Below are 20,358 nucleotides of genomic sequence, written 5' to 3'. Positions count from 1 at the left end.
AACATGGGTAATGATAAAAATAAATATATATATATTTTTAATCATATATAGATAAAGCATGCAGAAAGTACGAAGTTCCCATATATTCCTCTACAATTTTACCTATTAATACCATGAATTCATGTATTATTTTGTTGCAACTTATGAAACATTAGTATTATAATTGTACTTTTAACTCTATTGTTTAGGATTCACTGTGTTGTAAAGATCTATGTTTCTAAAACTTTTATCCTGATAGCATATATACAAATATTTTTCAACTAATTCATGAACATTTTGTATTTTATATTTGCTCATTCATGATCTTCTATTCAATAAGTTTATTAGGTTGCAACAGAAGGGTCACTGAAATGCTGATAAATATAATGAATTACCAAAATCTATATTGGTAAAATGTTTTTGAATGTGCTGTGATTGGAATCAGTAATTACAAATAAGTTTGCATATGGATATCATAATGTGTAGAATCATAGCACTATGGCTCTAATAATCCACCATTAGGGGGTATTAATCTTTTCTAATTTAAGAGCATGTCAGATAAGGCTGTTAAATGGAGAATCACTGGGCACTAAAATCCTCTATCCATGGGTATCACTGTGTTAAGTCAATTTGCAATGGCAAAAAAAGTATATAATGAAATTTATTAGTCACTGGTCAGACCATCCATAGCATTATGGAATATTTCTGGGAAATAGAGGCTAGATCATTGGGAATTTATGTAAGACAAAGTTTCTAAATTAAGGTGAGGTGTATCTGTTTTTCCTTCCCTTCATATTTGGAAATTCTCATAAGAATATATGGGGCACTCTTTTAGATTGACATAGTTATAAAAAATACCACTTATTGGTTGGCTTGGCAAGAGGAATACATTATCATACATATTACGGAAGCTAGAAATCCAAAACTGAGTCACAAGCAAGACCACACTATCTCCCAAAATCTCTAGCATTATGTGGTAGACGTACCCCAAACTTAGGGTATATTAACTTGTATACCTGTCCATTGTTACATTACATTCTCTCCAATTTCCACTGATTTCCAAAATCTCACCCCCTCACATTGAAGTCCAATTTTCTTTTCTTACAAAGGCTTTCATAGAAATTGACTAACCTCATTGAGTTTGCCACATAATAAATAGAATAATAGAAGATCCATTTCAAAAATATAGGTTCACTCCTAAAGTGATAATACATCATCAAACATGTCATTTACAAAGGTTTCATACCACGATGAACAACCATTAATATAAAGATATGTCTTTCTTTGAAACTGCCAAAGTCAGCCTTCTGGACCTCATAGATATGTTCTTCACACTTGTGAAATGCATTTACCACACAGCAATGGCCTAAAACCTTACGTCTTTCAGTAACCACTCAGTCATAGAAATACCAGTCATGAGTGTGTTCATCCTAAGGAAAATTCCTGTCCATCTGTCAAATTATGAAAGCCGGACAACCACTTATTCATTTTCAAAATATAATGGTGGGACAGGTGTAGTGTCAACATTGCCACTCTAGTAGGGAGAAACTGGAACATAAACTGAGATTCCAGTTTCCGGGCATATCTGAAATTCATCAGGGAAATCTCCATTAGATTTTTTTCACCTTTTCATTTTTTTAAAGTTACTTCAATCACATAAATGTTACAGAGACTATATAGAGGATTCCCATATGCCCCACTCCCCACACCTCCCACATTTTTCCATACTAGCAACATCTTTCATCAATGTGGTACATTCCTTGCAATTGATAAACATTTTGGTGCATTGCCACTGAGCATGGATTACAGCTTATATTGTAGTTTACACTCTCTCCTATTTGACCCTGTAGGTTATGGCTGGATATATAATCACCTGCATCTGTCATTGTAATGTCATTCAGGATGATCCCCAAGTCCAAAATATGTCGTCTATTACACCTGTTTTTCCCTCTCCCTAACCTCAGAACATCCATTGGGTACTTCCTCCACATCAATGGTATATCTTTCATTGCAAAAATCACAATAAGTCTATAATAGAACACTAGCAAATTTACTTCAGTTCATAGTTCGTTTCTCCATCCTGAAGACCCTGGGATGGTGATGCCCATTCCACCACTAATTCAGGGGAACATTGATCATATACATCCAATAGATGGGACTTTCCTGCTTGCAGTGATAGGCACTCTCAATTCTGTGGTATGTTGTGTGTCCATCATCTCCTCCCTGTTATTTGTCCTAGGTGAGTCCATTGAACTGGAGATTCGGTGTTGCAACTCCATTGAGATTCAGGACTCAGCTGGCATATGGACAGCCCAAAGATTCAAGCCTCTTGGACACACACCTCCCAACTCTAGTACTAATTATATGTTCAATAGAAGGACAGAAGAGGCACGCATAGGGACACCACTGCTGAGTCTAACTCTCAAACAGGGAGCATAAATACCAGATTAGGGTCCACTGGCAAGAGGCCAAATTCATGAGATATTTGCCCTGATTATAGTGTCTAGATGTCTACACATCCTTGAGGAGCTTTGCTATGTGAAGTAGTATCTATTTTGACTGTCAATGTGAAGCTGGTGAGATGTGCTTAAGTGCTACAGCTGGGATGGCCTCTTGACCCACTTTGAAATCTACTAAATTTTAATGTCTGAAAGTCAACTTCAGATAGACTAGATTTCTTCCAGTCCTGCTGGACTTGCAGCCAACATTTCCACAGCCTTGTGCAGATGCCATGCTCTCCCTGAATGCTGGTGCATAACCCCAACTCTCTCCAAACACAGGGGTGTTGTATTCATACTGCAATGTCTCATCCAAGCACCCTTTTGTCTTGTCCCAATTAGAAATCTTCAGTTCTTATTTCTGCTCCCATGATTCTGTCCATTTCATCTCTATTTTCACCCAGGCTGACAGCTCTTGCAAAATTCTCAAAAATACTGTTGCTTTACCAGGTAGTTTGAAGGGGCCATGTCATCAGAAAAAGAAAAAAAAAATCTATTTTCAATTCTAGCTTCCTCTGGAATTGGTGACTGCATACGTAAGTTCTATGCCTACTCTCCATAGAAAAGCAAGTTTCAGGTAAGCCCAAAAGTGGAGCCCTGTTCTCTTTGAAGTCATCTTGTGGAAGCATACTGCAGGCTATTGAGAACCATCTCTGGCTTGAGTCTCAGAATAGTCTATCTGGGTAAGTTGAGAATTTTCAGGTACTGCCTTCTTTCGGACACTAGCATATACTTCTACTGAGCTCACTGTCTCTTCATACCAATGACCTCTTTTCTTTCAGTTTCCAATATTATATTCATCATTTCATTCTTGGGCCTCACTGGAACTGGCTTCAGCATCCTTATATTTACCAACTTTCTGGCCATAATAAGTTACATATTCTATATAACGGTAGCAACTTTCTCTTCTTCTTTCACCTGTTTCTGAACTGCTACAGAAATGTCTTTAATATCCATACCTTTCCCAGCATTTCCTTCAAAGCAATCCAAGCATTTCCTACCAACAAAGTCCAAATTTTCCCTCCAATATTCATTAACCATTTCCAACTCATTTCCATATTTTTAGGTTTATCTAATAGTAGCACCCCACTTTCTGGTACTAAAAGCTGCCACTGATTTCAGACTACTATGACAAATGCTGCACTCTGCTTTGCTTAACAAAAGGACTTTATTAGCTCATACTTTGAGTCTTTAACCAATGAAGATTTGTAGTGTGATCTAAAGTCAGGCAGTGTGATTTATCCAGTTTAAATTATATTTTTCAAAGTATTTTTGATTATTCAGTGCGTTCTGACCTTCCAAATAATTTCTTAATACACTTACCAATTCAGTAAAAAATGCAGTTATAATTTTTATGGAGATTGCATTGAATCTGTAAATCAATTTGGATACTGTAGACATTTTAATGATATTTAGTGTTACAATGCATGATCATGGAACACTATTCCATTTATTTAGGTCATCCTTAATTCCTTTAACACATGTGTATTTTTCTGTGTACAAGTCCTTTATATCCTTAGTTAAGTTTATTCCTACTAGATATTTTAATCTTTTTGTTGCTATTGTAAAGGGAATATTTTTCTTGATTCCTTCCTCAGATTGTTCATTATTGGTGCACAGAAATGCTACTGATTTTTCTGCATTGGTCTTAAAACCTGTGACTTGGGAAACGAACTTTGGCCCAGTGGTTAGGGCGTCCGTCTACCACATGGGAGGCCCGCGGTTCAAGCCCCGGGCCTCCTTGACCCGTGTGGAGCTGGCCCATGCGCAGTGCTGATGCGCGCAAGGAGAGCCCTGCCACACAGGGGTGTCCCCGGCGTAGGGGAGCCCCACGCGCAAGGAGTGCACCCGTAAGGAGAGCCGCCCAGCGCGAAGGAGGGAGCAGCCTGCCGAGGAATGGCGCCGCCCACACTTCCCGTGCTGCTGAGGACAACAGAAGCGGACAAAGAAACATGATGCAGCAAAAAGACACAGAAGACAGACAACCGGGGGGGGGAGGGGAATTAAATAAAAAAACAAAAACAAAAAAACAAAACAAAAAAAACCTGTGACTTAACTCATTTATAAACTCTAAAAACTTTCTTGTAGATTTCTCAGGACTTTCTATGTATCAGATCATGTCATCTGCAAATACTGAAATTTTCACTTCTTCCTTTCCAATTTGGATGACTTTATTCTTTTTCTTGCCTAAGTGTTCTAGTTAGTACTTCTTCAACGATGTTAAATTAGAGTAGTCTCATTGGGCATCCTCTTCTTGTTATGGATCTTAAGAGGGAAATTCCTTAGCATTCCACCATTATTGAGTATGATGTTACTTGTGGCTTTTCCATATATACCCTTTGTCATGTTGAGGAAATTTACTTCTATTTCTATCTTTTGAAGTGTTTTTTATCAAGAAAGGATGCCATATTTCATCAAATGCTTTTTCTGCATCAACAAAGATGATAATGTGGTTTTTTTTCAATTTTTTAAAGTGGTGTATTACATTGACTTTCTGATGTTAAACCTACTTGATCATGGTGTATAATTCATTTGACATGTTGTTGAATATGATTGGCATGTATTTTGCTGAGGATTTTAGCATCCAGATTCATTAGAGAGACAGGTTTGTAGTTTCCTCGTGGCATCTTTATGTGACTTTGGTATTAGGGTGATTTTGGCATCTTACAATGATTTATGTAATGTTCCCTCCACTTCTATTTCTTTGAGGCATTTAAGCAGGTTTAATGTTAGTTTTTTTTTCTGGAATGATTGGTGGAATTTACCCATGAAGCCATCTGGTCCTAGACTTTCCTTGGTTTGGAGGTTTCTAATGATTAATTTGATCTCTTAATTGTGATTGGTCTGAGATCATCAGTTTTTTCCCTCAGTGTAGGTTATTTGTGTGATTCTGTAAGTTTTCCCATTTCAGCTGTTATCTATCTTCTTGGCTTACAATTTTCCACAGAATTTTTTTTTTTTAAGATTTATTATTTTGTCTCACCCCTTCCCCCCTCCACCAGCAACCCAGTGGTCTGTTCTCTGTGTCTCTTTGCTGTGTCTTCTTCTTTGTCCGCTTCTGTTGTTGTCAGTGGCATGTGAAATTGTGTTTCTTTACTGTTGCATCATCTTGTTGTGTCAGCTGTCCATGTGTGCGGCACCATTCCTGGGCAGGCTGCACTTTCTTTCTCACTGAGCAGCTCTCTTTATGGGGCACACTCCTTGCACATGGGGCTTCCCTATGCAGGGGACACCCCTATGAGGGGGACACACCTTCATGGCATGGAACTCCTGCATGGCATAGTACTTGTGTGCATCAGCACTGTGCGTGGGCCAGCTCCACACAGGTCAAGGAGGCCTGGGGTTTGAACCACAGAACTCCCATGTGGTAGACATATGCCCTAACCACTGGGTCAAGTCTGCTGCCTCAAAGAGTCATCTTATGATACTCTATTTCTGTGCACTCAGGGGTGATATCACCACTCGTTTCTTTTTTAAATTTTATTTAATTACATTTCCTCCATTTTCTATGTTAGTCTGGCTAAGGGGGCATCAATTTTATTAGTCTTACCTAACAAGCAGCCTTTTTATATTCCTGGGGCTATTTATTTTCAATTACATTTTGTTTTGCTTTAATCTTTGTTATTTCCTTATTTTTGCTTGGTTAGCAATTACTTTGTATTTTTTTAAAATTTTTATTTTTAATTATACTTTTTTGAAGCTATGTAGATCACAAAACTGTTACAATAAAAATATAAGACGTTCCCATATACCCCACCCCCCACTCCCCTCACTCCTCCCACATCAACAACCTTTTTCATCATTGATTGAGGTACATTCATAGCATTTGTGGAATACATTTTGGAGCACTGCTGCATCACATGGATAATAGTTTACATTGTACTTTACACTATCCCCCAGTATATTTTGTGAGTTATGGCAGGATATATCATGTCCTGCATCTGTCCCTGCAATATCATTTAGGACAAGTCCAAGTCCCAAAAATGTCCCAATATAACATCTCTTCTTCCCTTTCACTGCCCTCAGAAGAAAGCATGGACACTTTCTCCACATCAATCCTTTAAATTCTTCCATTACTAGCCACAATAGTTCTATAGTGGAACACCAGTAAGTCCACTGTAATCCATATTTTATTCCTCCATCCTGTGGACCCTGGGATGGTGATGTTCACTCCACCTCTATATCAACAGGGGCCTTAGAGCCCACATCGTTGTTGAATGCAATTTTCCTGCTTGCAGTTATAGGCAATCTCAGTTCCCAGATGTAGTGGTTGACCATCTTCACCTCCCTGTTAGCTGACAGGCACCAAGGGTAAGTCTAATGAACCAGAGAGTAGGAGTTGCAACTGTGCTGAGGCTCAGAGCCTAGATGGCACGCAGCCAGTCCAGAGATTCAAGTCTCCTGAGTATATACCAACCTCAGCACCAATCACAGGTTCAGTAAAAGTGACAGGAGCAGCATGTGTAGAAAGGTCACATCTGAGTCCAACTGCATCACACTCAGGAACACAAATTCCAAAGTAGGGTCCACTGATATGACACAAAACTCCAAAGCCATCTGACATGGCCACAGAACCAATGGACCTCCATAGCCCTCAGAAGAACCAGTACCTGGGGTTGTACCTACTTTGGCTGTCCCTGGGGTCTTCCTTAGGTGTGCATAAGCATGACCTCTCTGAGGACCCCCTGACTCTTTTTTGAAGACTCTTAGCCATATAAACTTATTTGTCTTTGCCATTTCCTCCTTTCATTCAAAGTCAATAAGGAATTTTTCACATATGATCCTACATGTAGGCTGAGATATTTTCCTGGTCTGAGTTGATCCTTTTACTCAAGGTCTCTCTCTAGCTTCATCACCAATTAGTGATTAGTAGTAATCCCTTAGTTCCAGGGAGGCTCATCCCTGGGAGTAACATCCCATGCTGGTGTTAAGGTAATGTATTTACATGCCGAATTCGGCTTCTAGTTTCTCCAAGTGTGCAGTTAGGTCTTTGATTTTAGCTCTTTTATTCTTTCTTAATAAAATCATTTATTGCTATAAATTTCACTCTCAGCACTCCTTTTACTGCATCCCATAGGTTTGAAATGTTTTGTTCTAATTTCCATTCATTACAAGATATTTACATATGTCTTTTGCAATTTCCTTCTTGAATCACTGATTGTTTGAGAGTATTGTTTAAGTTCCATATCTTTGCACATACTCAAGTTCTTTGCCCTTTATTATTTTCCAGTTTCATTCCATTGTAGTCAGATAAATTACTTTGTATAATTTCAATCTTTGTAACTTTATTCAGACTTGTTCTTTGACCTACCTTGTGGTCTATCCTGGGGGAATGATCCATGTATATTGTAAGTATCTATCGTCACTTGTTACATAATTTGAAATTGCCCAATGTTCTCAGTGACTGGACATTTTTCATTCATTTCTCGCTTTTCATTTCATTTCGGGAAATTTCTGTTGACCTATACTTAGACTCGGTAGCTCTTTCCTCATCCATTTCCATACTATCGATGAGCTCACCACATATACTCATCATTTATATTAGAGCATTTTTATTTTTTGTTTCAGTTTTTCAATTTTTTTTCCTGCTTATACTACCCATCTACTCTTTCACATTGTCTATTAGTTTCATTAGAGCCCTTACCATACAAAACATGATTTTTTTCTAAATCCCTGTTTGACAATTCCAAAAGGTGAATCATTTCTTTGTGTAGATCTAATATTTGATTTTTCTATAAAAACTGATTTTCCTTTCCTTTTAGTATGTCACATATGTTTTGAAAGCTTAACATGATGAATTTGCTAATAGGAACTGAGGTTAAAAGGCTTTGTCCTCCGAATTTGTTAAATAGACAGGAACTTGGTTAAAACTGGTGTAAGTTATAGTAATAAGTACCGGAGACTTAGTTATTTTATTGGCCTTGTTCTGTCACTCCTTTTGACTATGGGCCACATTAAAATCCCCTCCTCATCTGAAAGCTTGTACCTTGCCATTTTTTCAGCTTTTGTCCAAATTTCTTCATAAACTGTGATTAGCATAGTCCACTGTAGGTGCTTTTGTGAGGTTGGAGGAGAAAGCATGTTTCATACAGTCTTATGATTAAATTTCAATGCTTTGAGCCGAGCAGCCGCCGCGCTGTGTCGCCAGCTTAAGCGCAGTGCGGGCAGGGGCCAGGGGCAGCGGTAGAGAGAGTCTCCCGTGCTCCAGTGCCTTTTCCCTCCAGAGTTGCTCTTGGCTTCCAAGAATAATTTGGCTGTAGGTGCTGCCCATCCCCCCGCCCCAGGCCGCCCTGCTTGGCCCCAAGGCACTGCTGCCAAGAGCACTCCCTGAGGGCTCCGCTGCAGCAGCACAGGCTGGGTTGCCTCTACCCACTCCGCCCCTGCCGCGGAAAGTTCAGTTTGAAGATAGGGGAAGAGGGAGCCATGGACATGAAGAGGAAGCTCCACCTGGAGGTGAGGAACCGGACCCTGGCAGCGGTCCCAGAACTTGTCCTGCACAATTGCAAATCAAATGATGGGAAAATTGAGGGTTTAACAGCTGAATTTGTGAATTTAGAGTTCCTCGGCTTAATAAATGTAGGCTTGATTTCAGTTTCAAAGCTCCCCAAACTACCTAAATTGAAAGAGCTTCAGCTCAGTGACAATAGAATCTTTGGAGGTCTGGACATGTTAGCAGAAAAATCTTCTGAATCTCACACAACTAAACTTAAATGGAAATAAACTGAAAGATATCAGCACCTTGAAACCTTTGAAAAAGTTGGATTGCCTGAAGAGCCTGGACCTGTTTAACTATGAGGTCACCAACCTGAATGACTATGGCGAGAGCTTCTTCAGTACTGGTTGGACTGCTCCTTTGAATTCGGTAGCTGTTCTTTAAAAAAAAACAACAACAACAAACAGTAGCTGTGATATAAGCCCCAGGAAACCCACCCAAAAAGCCAGAGAATAGTTCCTGTGACATTCCGCCTTCCTGCATTTAGTCTCTCTGGGAAATCTACCACCAAGCTTGGGGACCTCACCCCAACAAAATTGTAAGCACTGTTATGTTGTCACGTAAGACTTGCTGTAGCATGGCTAGCTGTGATGGTGATTCCTAACAACACGTGGCTACCAGCTACACTGAGGTTTTAACAGCATTTTTACTTTCTGCACAACAAAAGAAGCTTTGTAAATAAAACCTTAACATAAAACAAAACAAAACAAAACAAAAAAAACCTCAATGTTTCAGAGTGTCTGTGAACTTCACAAATGTTTCCCAGTTGCATATATCCCCCTTATACCTTACACCCTTTTCAGATTGCAGAGTTCCCTATCTATTTCCTTGATGAATTTACCCCTTTTTATTATTTTTAGTAGACAAAGGAAGCCAAAGGGAGGTCTAGAGCTGGGAAGGTTTTCATCCCCAATCTGGAATACATGTTTGGACAAACCCTTACCCCTGGGAGTGGCTTTATTTATAAGAAGGATTTGAGTATTTCACAGTGACTGATTTTCTGCAACCCTTTTGAGAACTAGAAGAGTACCTTTTGGTTCTGCACCTTGATAACCTGGTGAATTTCTGTAAAGAAATCTTACAAAATTTTGAGACCTCCTTAAGATAATGGCACCGAGGAGTTTCTTGCACTTGCTCTCAAGCTTGCCTATACTCCTCTTCCATCCCTGCAACAAAATTGCAACTCATTCTTATCAGTTTATGGCTTTGCTGGCTTCTGTGCCAGGTAAACAGATCTCAGCTGTGTCTACATCATATTAGTGGTTTGCTCATTGAACTCAGTTCACTGATGGGTCTAAGAAAAATATAATAGTTTTCTTTAGCCTATGGCTGTTTCATTTTGTATATTTGGAAATGATCACCAGACTTTTTATTTCACAAGTTAAACATAGACTTCTTTTAAATTTTATCATATTTAACTTTAAAAGTACTGGTATTTGTTTGAATTGTTCACATAAATCCATTCCATCTTAAAAAGGAAATATAATATTCTTCTAGCAGTACAAATAAAGTTGGCATACCTATCCAAAGATCTTCCACCACTGTCAAAAAAAAAAAATTCAAATGTAGTTAAATCATGAACTGGATGCTTTTATTCTTAGGACCACAAGAGATTTTCAAAATCACTTTGATTTTTAAAACTAATAAAAAATCAGTCACAGCAGGGAAGATGACTTAGCTGATTTCTGATATGTTATCAATGAACATAATTTATAATAAATGCTTAATGGCATAATTTAGACTTTGAGTTAGAGCCTCTTCAGGAGTAACATAAGACCACTTGTGCAGGAATAACCTGGTTCTCCCCAGGAGAGTCATGTGCTATAGAGTGCCTCCATTGCTTATTCCTTCTCATCATAATCAGGCCTAAGAGCTGAGAAGATGATGCTTATGCTTGCCTAGAGTTTTTACAGATTAGAGAAGAAGGTATACATGCCAATAAGATCTTGAGCCTATTTATATTGCCTTCAATTTACTAAAGTTATATATACTAGTCTTTCTTATGGGATAGTTGTAAGGATAAATTAGATGAAATATGTGCCTAGTCCAGTGTCTGTGTATCCAGTAAAAAAATGTTCTCTTCCTCCTCCTCCCCATCCTAAAACAAATGAAGTTAGTCCTTGAACTTTGGAAGTACTTTATAAATGAAAAGAAATTGTTTTTTTCTATCAGCACCCTTGTCAGCATGATTCTGAATTGCTCCAAGAGTACCTTTTCTTCTGTAAAATTAATACTTTATACTGTTTGAAGTACACATGAGGTTTCATTTTTGTTCAGTGTTCCTTGCTTTCCATTGGGAAAAGTTACTTCTGAGGTATGAAATCCCAGAATATATCCACAACAAAAACACATTCGATGTTTTTTGAAAATGATGATTTAAATGAAGTCTTGAGGAGATGTCATATTTAGCAGACAGATGAAGGCCAATGGAGCCTTGAGGGAATTATTCTAGTTGTTACTTTAAAAGTTAAAGTTACAGAATCACATTCAAGGGCATAAGATAAAGCACTACTTTAAAATGAGAATGATTGAATATTTAGGTGATATAGGAAAAGGAAATGGACTTCAGAATAATTTGAATTGGGAAAATGATCCATCAGTGCTAAATGCTTCTGTTACATGAATATCTTGAATCACACTGTTTCCTTTCTTTTACTACTATGTCTTCATAGAAATCATAAAGAAATCTTCTCACAGAACTAAGTAATAGTTACCATTTTGTTAGGATTCAATTTCAATCCAATTCAATATCAGCGTCTTGAATAAATGCCAGGTCTTTCATGTTACCATCATCTGGTTTCTTCACAAATTTGACTCCCAGTTCTTCAAATCTTTTACAAGCACATCAGGAAGAGCAATTCTAATATGACCAACTCCCCAAGGGTCTGAATTCACAGTTTGGTAACTCAGAGTTGCATCTTCTTCTGTGCCCAAATGTGTGTCAGCTCAAAGGTGGTTTTTTTGGAGAACGCCCATGGTACTCTTCCATTTTTACTTTTGGGGATGTCATTTTTATCCTCATAAGCCAAGAAATAGGGTGGAAATTTCGTGAGAAAATCTAATTTTTCAGTTATTGTCATTCCAAGAATTCTAACATAAATATCCAATGACTTCTTAGGATTTTTAACTCATAGCAGAATCTGCTATAATAGGAAATCCTTGGTCTTGGGGTCCACATCAGAGCAGCAACTGAGGGCAGGCTTGTCCATAAGGCCAGCAGCCATGGGCTGTGGTTCTGCCATAGCTGCACTGCTGAATCTCAAATGATGTGCCGCAGGAACCAAGGAGCCACTGACACCCCTCCTGATCCTTCGGATCATCAGACTTTAGACAGGCATATCATTATATTATACACTGTAAAAATTTAGAAGCAAGTATAAATACCTGCAATAGCACATATAAATAAATATGAATATGAACATAAATATGAATATAAAAACCACTTTCAGAATAAAAAACAGAAGTGAAACAAATATTTTGCTTGTGTTTCCTAACTTTTTGATAGCTATTCTCATGTCATATATGATATCAGTTATCTTTTAGCCATATCCAAATTATCTATAAATAATTTCTCTTAATTTAGGCATTTGGCTCTTAGTCTTCTCTTAAATCATCCATTATCATTGATTTCAACATAGCATTTACAATCTCATTGATATCACAGTGCCTTTAACATGACTGATCATTCGTCTCTAAGTCAACACTAAATTATCTCTCAACCAACTGAATTAGTTACATTCCCTAAAGATAAGTCTCTGACACCACCTTTGAAAATCCCTCTTAATTCGCTTTCTATCACTGCTCTTCACTTCTCTTCCTTTTTTTTGTCTTTATTTTTTTAATGTTACATTCAAAATATATGAGGTCCCCATATACCCTCCACCCCCCTCCCCCCACTCCTCCCCCCATAACAACAACCTCCTCCATCATCATCAGACATTCATTGCACTTGGTGAATACATCTCTGAGCACCGCTGTACCTCATGGTCAATGGTCCACACCACAGACCACACTCTACCACAGTCCACCCAGTGGGCCATGGGAGGACATACAGTGTCCAGTAAATGTCCTTGCAGCACCACCCAGGACAACCCCAAGTCCCAAAAATGCCCCACATCACATCTCTTCCTCCCAATCCCTACCCCCAGCAGCCACCATGGCCACTTTCTCCACACCAATGCCACATTTTCTTCGATTACTAATCACAATAGTTCATGAATAGATTATCAGTAAATCCACTCTAATCCATACTCTATTCCTCCATCCTGTGGACCCTGGAATTGTTGTGTCCACTCCACATCTCTATCAAGAGGGGGCTTAGATTCCACATGGATGCTGGATGCAATCCTCCTGCTTTCAGCTGTAGGTACTCTTGGCTCTCTGGTGTGGTGGTTGACCTTCTTCAATTCCATGTTAGCTGAGTGGGGTAAGTCCAATAAACCAGAGTGTAGGAGCTGCAAATCTGTTGAGGCCTGGCTATCACATGATCAGTCCAGAGATTCAGGTCCCCTGGGCATACATTAAACCCCAGCACCAACTACAGGTCTGGTAAAAGTAACAGGAGAGGCTTGTGAACAAAGATCACATCTGAGTCCAGCTCCATCACATAGAAACACAAACTCCAGAGTAGGGCCAGCTGACACGGCACTGAACTCCATCTGCCATGACCGTAGAACCTGTGGGTCTCTGTAGCCCTCAGAAGAACTAGTACCCAGGGTTGTATCTATTTTATCTGTTTCTGGGACTCTGCTCAGGTGTGCATAAGGGCAACCCCTCTGATAACTCCCGGGTCTTTTTGGAGACTCATAGCCTTATAAACTCATTTGTCCTTTCCATTTCCCCCTTGTATTCAGGTCAAAAAGCATTTTTAACTCCTGGTATTATATGTAGATTGAAATATTCTGCTGGTACGAGTTGATCCTTTTATTCAAGGTCATTTTCTAGTTACATCATCAGCTGGTACTTGGTAGTAATCCCTCGGCACCAGGGAGGCTCATGCCCGGGTTTCCTTTTCACCGAATCCTTTCCAGGGCTGACTCTTTCCTTACTCTGTTTCCTTTCTTCTCTCTCTATGATTCCACAAAACATTCTCAAATCTGCCAATCCATTTAATACTCCCAATGAATCTCTATCCTCATTCTGTTATCTCTCAATAATCTCTATTCTTTCTTGAATATGTTAGCTTATGTTCAAAGTTTTTGCAATCTCACTATCACTGCCCCATTCTATTAATAAAAGTCATCTTTCTATAATCAATAAATTCTCAATCATCCATCTTCTCCAAACCCTTCTGGTTATTCTATTACCTCTCTCATCTCCATTTTGATTGTTGCTCTATTATCAATTTATTTTCTTTTCCCAATCTCAGTATCACTCATATCTCCTAATTTTCTCAATATCTTCTTTCCCCATCTATCACTATCATATTTTAAAATCATGCAGTATACCTTGATAACAAAATTCCCATCATCTCTCAGTTAGCAACTTCTCTACATTCCCAATAACATCTGTGTACTCTATATCAATGTCGTATATTTTATCAGCTATTTCAGACTAGTTCTTGGGTCAGTGTCAGATCTATCAAATCCTTAACCATCCTCTCAGGCCTCTCATTTCTGACTCAGCACTTTTACCTATATCACTTTAAGTTGAATCTCCTCCATAGGCTGACACCTCCAGCTGACTATGTCTTTTGTATACATGTCACACATCCCTGGAACTCATATCTCTATCTTTCCACAATCTTTTCTCAATTCATTTTCAGCATCATCTATTGCCTTTCAAAGACTTATTTCAAAGTAAGCAATCTCTTTTTATTCGCTCTCAGGCACTTCTCAACCTTCTTTAAATCACTTTCCATCATCTCCCTCGAACAATTCTCTAGCCCATCTCTCATTTCTTCCTCTCTTTCATCACTTCACAACTCCATTACTTCTCAACCAACACTTGATATCTCAGTAACATCCATAAAAATGAGAAAATATCCAACATGCATCATACAAAATATGATAATATCCCTAAGGGGGTGGTATCTTGTGATGCAAATAATTTTATATTTTCAGAGTGGGAAGGGATATTTCTATTTGGATGGGCAATGATTTCCTCAATTGAAATTCAAATATTTAAGGGAAACCTGATAGAAATGAGGAAGCTAGCCATGCAAGTGTAAGAAATTTCCTGACATCAGGAGAACAGGTGCAAACAGCATGATGGCAGGATGCCAAAGCAGTGCCCAAAGGCCAGAGCAGAGGGTGTGTGGTAGGACTGTGGAGACAAAGTCCAAAAGTTAACATGGACAAAACACAGGACTCAGAGGCCACAGCACTACATGGCTTTGAAGATGAGAGTGAAAAACTCTTTAGGGCTGTCAGCACAGGTGTGAAAAACGTATATATATATGAGATGAATTGTTCTGTTTGCTCTGTTGGAAATTATATAAATTGATGCAAGGACAGAACTTAAACATTTTTTGAAGCATACATCACAGTGATACAAATGAAGGACAGTGGTGTCTTGCAACATGATAAAAATGCGTGTGAAAATACTATACTGTCAATCTGGGATATATTTTGAAAAAAGATGTGATATAACTGGGGATTTAAATTGGTTCTGAGTAACTGGGATGGGTAAATGTGCAACAATTGAAACAGCAACTCTTAGGTAGAAGAAGACTACCTAAGACATGATCTAAAATCAGATTAAATTTTATATATACTATAATATAATTAAACATATAGAGAACGTTAATTTACATGTCAGATTGGCTGGATTATAGTGCCATTTGTTTGGCCAAACAATGGCCAAGATATTGCTATGAAGGTATTTTTTATATATCAGTAGCACAAACAATCAGTTGTCTTAAAAGTAAACAGATTACCGATTCCTGATATCAAGGGCTTGAAGAGATGGTGATTCCCATCAAATCTCCATTCATTTCACTTATTTGACCTGTTCAGTAAACAAATGTCACTTTCAGGATGACAGTGGATGTTAGTAATCTTAGCCAGGTGTTGATAAAAATTGTAGCTGCTGTTCCAGATGTGGTATAATTGCCTGAGCAAATGAAGACATCCCCTCATACCAGATATGCAACTACTGCTATTTTCTTCAATACCTGCTAGCAAAGACAATCAGAAAGAGTTTGCTTTCAGCTGACAAGGCCAGCAATACTTCTTCACATTCCACCACATTGGTTTATCCACTCCCCGTCTCTATGTCATAATTTAGTTCACAAGGAACTTGATCACCTATCCCTTCCAGAAGACAGTCCTGAGATCTAACATATCTACTGCATTATGCTAATTGGACCTAGGAAGCAAAAAAAGAAACAACTTTAGACTAATTGGTGAGGTATTTTGTGAAATAAAGGGTGGGAAATGAGTATATCAAATTTCGGGACCCTTCCAACTTTGAGATTTCTAGATATCCAGTGAAATGAATCTTAGAAAGATAATATTTCTAATATAAAAACTCAGCTGAAGCATTTGGCTGGTCCTACAACCAAAATAGAAGCAGAAAGCAAAAGAGACCTCTTTGGATTTGGGAGACATCATAGTCCACATTTAAATTCGTACCTCTGACATTTTGTTGAGTTCTCCAAAATTCTGCTACTTTCAAGTGGGAAACCAAACAAAGGATAGCTCTGCCAAAAGCACAGATGACCATGCAAGGTGCTATGCCACTTAGGCCATAGTTTCCAGCATTACATAAGAGAGTACAAGTGTCAGTGGCAACTACAGATTCATGTGGACACTTTTCCATCCCCCATATATGTGAACTGCAGCACAGATCCCTAGAAGGGAGAAAAATTCTGCTTTTTTAATCTTGATTTTTTATAACTGTCACACCTGTAGCCTTTTATTTCTTAGAGAGTACCCCGTAAAATCCAAGTCAACAAATCGGAATGCCATGTGGTTTATTTATTTTTAATTGTATTTTTTGAAGATAAATAGACACAATAAATGTTACTAAAAAATATGTTTCCCATATATCCCACACCCACCCCACCCCACTCTTCCCACATCAACCTCTTTCACCATTGTGGCACATTCATTGCACTTAGCGAATACATTTTGGAGCACTGCTGCACCGAATGGATAATTGTTTACATTGTATATTACCCTCTCCTCCAGTACATTTGGTGGGTTATGGAAGGATAGATTCTATCCAGCATCTGTTCTGCAATATCATTTCAGACAACTCCAAGTCCCAAAAATGCCCCCACATGACAGACATCTCTTCTTCCCTCTCCCTCCCCTCAACAACTACTGTGGCCACTTTCTCCACATCAATGCTACAATTTCTTCCATTACTAGTCATAATAGTTCTACAGTGGAACACCAGTAAATCCACTCTAATCCATATTTTATTCCTGCATCCTGTGGACCTGGGATGGTGATGTCCACTCCACCTCTAAATCAAGAAGGGGCTTAGATCCCACATGGATGATGGATGCAATTCTCCTGCTTGCAGTTGTAGGCACTCTCAGTTCCCTGGTGTGATGGTTGACCATGTTCACCTCCCTGTTAGCTGACATGGGTAAGACCAATGAACCAAAGAGTAGGAGTTGCAACTCTGCTGAGGCACAGGGCCCAGCTGGCACATGGACAGTCCAGAGATTCAAGTCTCCTGATTATACACCAACCCCAGCACCAAACAGAGGTCCAGTAAAAGTGACAGAAGTGGCCTGTGTAGAAAGGTCATATCTGAGTCCAACTCCATCACACTCAGGAACACAAATTACAAAGTAAGACCCACTGACAAGGCACTGAACTCCAGAGACATCAACCATGATGATAGAACCCGTGTGTCTCTGTAGCCCTCAGGAGCACAGTACCTGAGACTGTATCTACTTGGGCTATCTCTGGGACCTCTCTGATGACCTTCTGACTCTTTTTTGAAGACCCTTAGCCATATAAACTCATTTGCCTTTACCATTTCCCCCTTTGATTCAGGTTTTTTTCTAGGTGCCTCACCAGATAGTGATTGTTAGTTGTCCCTCAGTGCCAGGGTGGCACATCCCCTGGAGTCATGGCCCATGCTGGGGAAAAGGTAATGCATTTATTTACATGCTGAGTTTGGCTTAGAGAATGTACACATTTGAGCAACATGGAGTCTCTCAGGAGGTAACTCTTAGATACCCTGCATCTTTAGACCTAGTTCAAATTTCAGGCACACAGCTTCATAAGCATACTCATCGGTATCAAGGGCTCATAACTGGATCATCTTTCTTCATTGGTCTTTGCCCTTGTACTTGAGAGATTGTAGCTGTTCCACTGGGGAATGTGACAGTGCTCCCTTACCTGGGAACACAGAACTCCCTCAGTTGTCATTTGTAACTGTAACTACTATGAAAATACCCAATGAACATCCGAACATTTTTATATACCCTATATACTTGCCCTGGAAAACACCCTCCCAACCGATGTGGCCTCCATCAATAACACCTCACACCAATGTTCCTCCCTTGTCATAGTTGAACCCCCCTGGGTCCTAAGCGTCTACAAAAATGAGGCATAATATATTGCCAAATTCAATTAGTAGGAAAATGAAATAGTAATGATAGGTTTAATGATTAGAAATAGAATACCTACTAATTTAGAAAAGCTAAAATAAAGTAAAAACTGAATGGAGATATTAAAAAATGAAAAATATCATAAAAGTTTGTTTTTTACATTTTGCCTTTCATCACTGTAATAGGTGTTGCCCTGTATGTACAGTGGCAAGGCAATTTCTTTCATTGCTTCCTCAGTGTCTACATCTTTTCTTTTTTTCTCTAATTTTTAATTTTGTCTTCAAAAAAGTTTTAGATCACAGTAAAATCACCTATTCAAAATAGGGGACTCCAACATATCCAACATCAAACCCTTTTCCCCCTTCCCCAGCAATGATCTTTTTACGTGTTCATGTTATATTTGCTACAGCCTATGTACAGATATTGAAACATAGCTCTCAAATATGGTTCCATTTTTGTTTACTTTATGGTTTATATTTTAGATTGTACAGTTTTCTACATTTTTAATTACCTTACATTTTACATTATGGTTTATATTTTAGCCGATAGACTTTTATACATTTTTGGTATAATTTAACATGTCCTGTATTCATTATTGCAGGATCTAGTGGAACACTTCAATTGCCCACAATTACCCTGATTCCATCTATTCTATGACTCTCTCCCCTTCCCCTCAGGGCCCACAGTGAAAATCAACCTTCACTGCTTGAAGGACCAGATTCAGAGATACTCGTGACAATGCTGAGGGCATGACATACTAGACTACCCTCCCCCATTCAGAGCCACCAATTCTCTTGAGAGACACAACTCCCTCTGTCTGAGAATATCAAGCCTTCCCAGAATGTGGGTACACCCTCCCACTCATTGGATGGTTCTCCACACAATGATATAACATACTATGGCAAGAAGAGCACTCGCACACTCCCTGGATGCCTGCCCCTATGACAAATGCCCCAACTTAAGCACCGTAAATAGGTAAGCCTTCCTTATAATATTTTCTCAAGAATTTTCTCAACATTATGGTTTTAATCACATACCTGACAATCTCCCATGTTCAACTGTTCCTTCAGCCCTCCCCCCAATTCCTTGGGTCATCTGACCTATCCTCCCTACTCTAGGCCCCCTCAAGCCTGCAAAACCCCACCCAAAGGTTTCCCTATGCCCCCATCTTATCCCTTCCCTGTACAAATATTTACCTTCAGTTTATCTTAGATTTCACCCATGTAGGCATCAGCTCACAACTTTCCTCTCCCCCCAGTTTCCTGTAAGCCTATCATCCAGTCTCTAGCTCTCTGAGACACCTTAGTTTGCTTATTTCATATCAGAGAGGTAATGCAGTATTTGTCCTTCAATTCCTGGCTTGCTTCACTTAATATAAGGTCCTAAAGATTCACCCATGTTATCAATGTGTTGGTACTGTATTCCTTTTTATAGCTGAGTACTATTCGACTGTATGTATATACCACATTTTATTTATCCAGTCATCTGTTGACAGAACCCCTATTTACATTTGAAAAATATGGGGGGAGAAAGGAAGGAAAATAGGGAGGAGGATGAACAAAAAATGGGAAAAATGATTGAAAGAGCAGACACCCATGTGTGAGCAGTACTTGTCGCTTGGGGCAGGATTACAGGAAACATAACTCTCTTTTTGTGAGTGTGTGCTTTTCTGAATTTTCCCAATATTCTCTAATGAACATGTATTACTTATGTAGTAAGTTAAAAAGGGGTCTGTTTCCAGGAATATCCAAGGACTTCCTATCATTTCAAATACTCCACTGATAACCACAACTCTAGGTGAAATATTAAAAATATTAAAAGACAGGCAGATCTAGGAAGGGAATTGATAGTTGCAAAAAGGGAAGAAACTAGGT

At 38.9% G+C, this 20,358-nt stretch overlaps 1 long non-coding RNA gene and 1 pseudogene across 1 annotated transcript in view; both read right to left on the bottom strand.

The window, feature by feature from the left end:
• LOC139437044 (uncharacterized) overlaps positions 1-20,358 on the bottom strand; it is a 165,928-nt gene that overhangs the window by 11,713 nt on the left and 133,857 nt on the right. The gene's annotated exons all lie outside the window — the stretch shown is intronic.
• LOC139437029 (lactoylglutathione lyase pseudogene) lies at positions 11,670-12,212 on the bottom strand (annotated as a pseudogene).

The sequence above is a fragment of the Dasypus novemcinctus genome, chromosome 19 (assembly GCF_030445035.2).
Source record: "Dasypus novemcinctus isolate mDasNov1 chromosome 19, mDasNov1.1.hap2, whole genome shotgun sequence".
Classification (NCBI taxonomy): Eukaryota; Metazoa; Chordata; class Mammalia; order Cingulata; family Dasypodidae; genus Dasypus; species Dasypus novemcinctus.
This window is presented reverse-complemented; position numbering and strand designations above follow the sequence as displayed.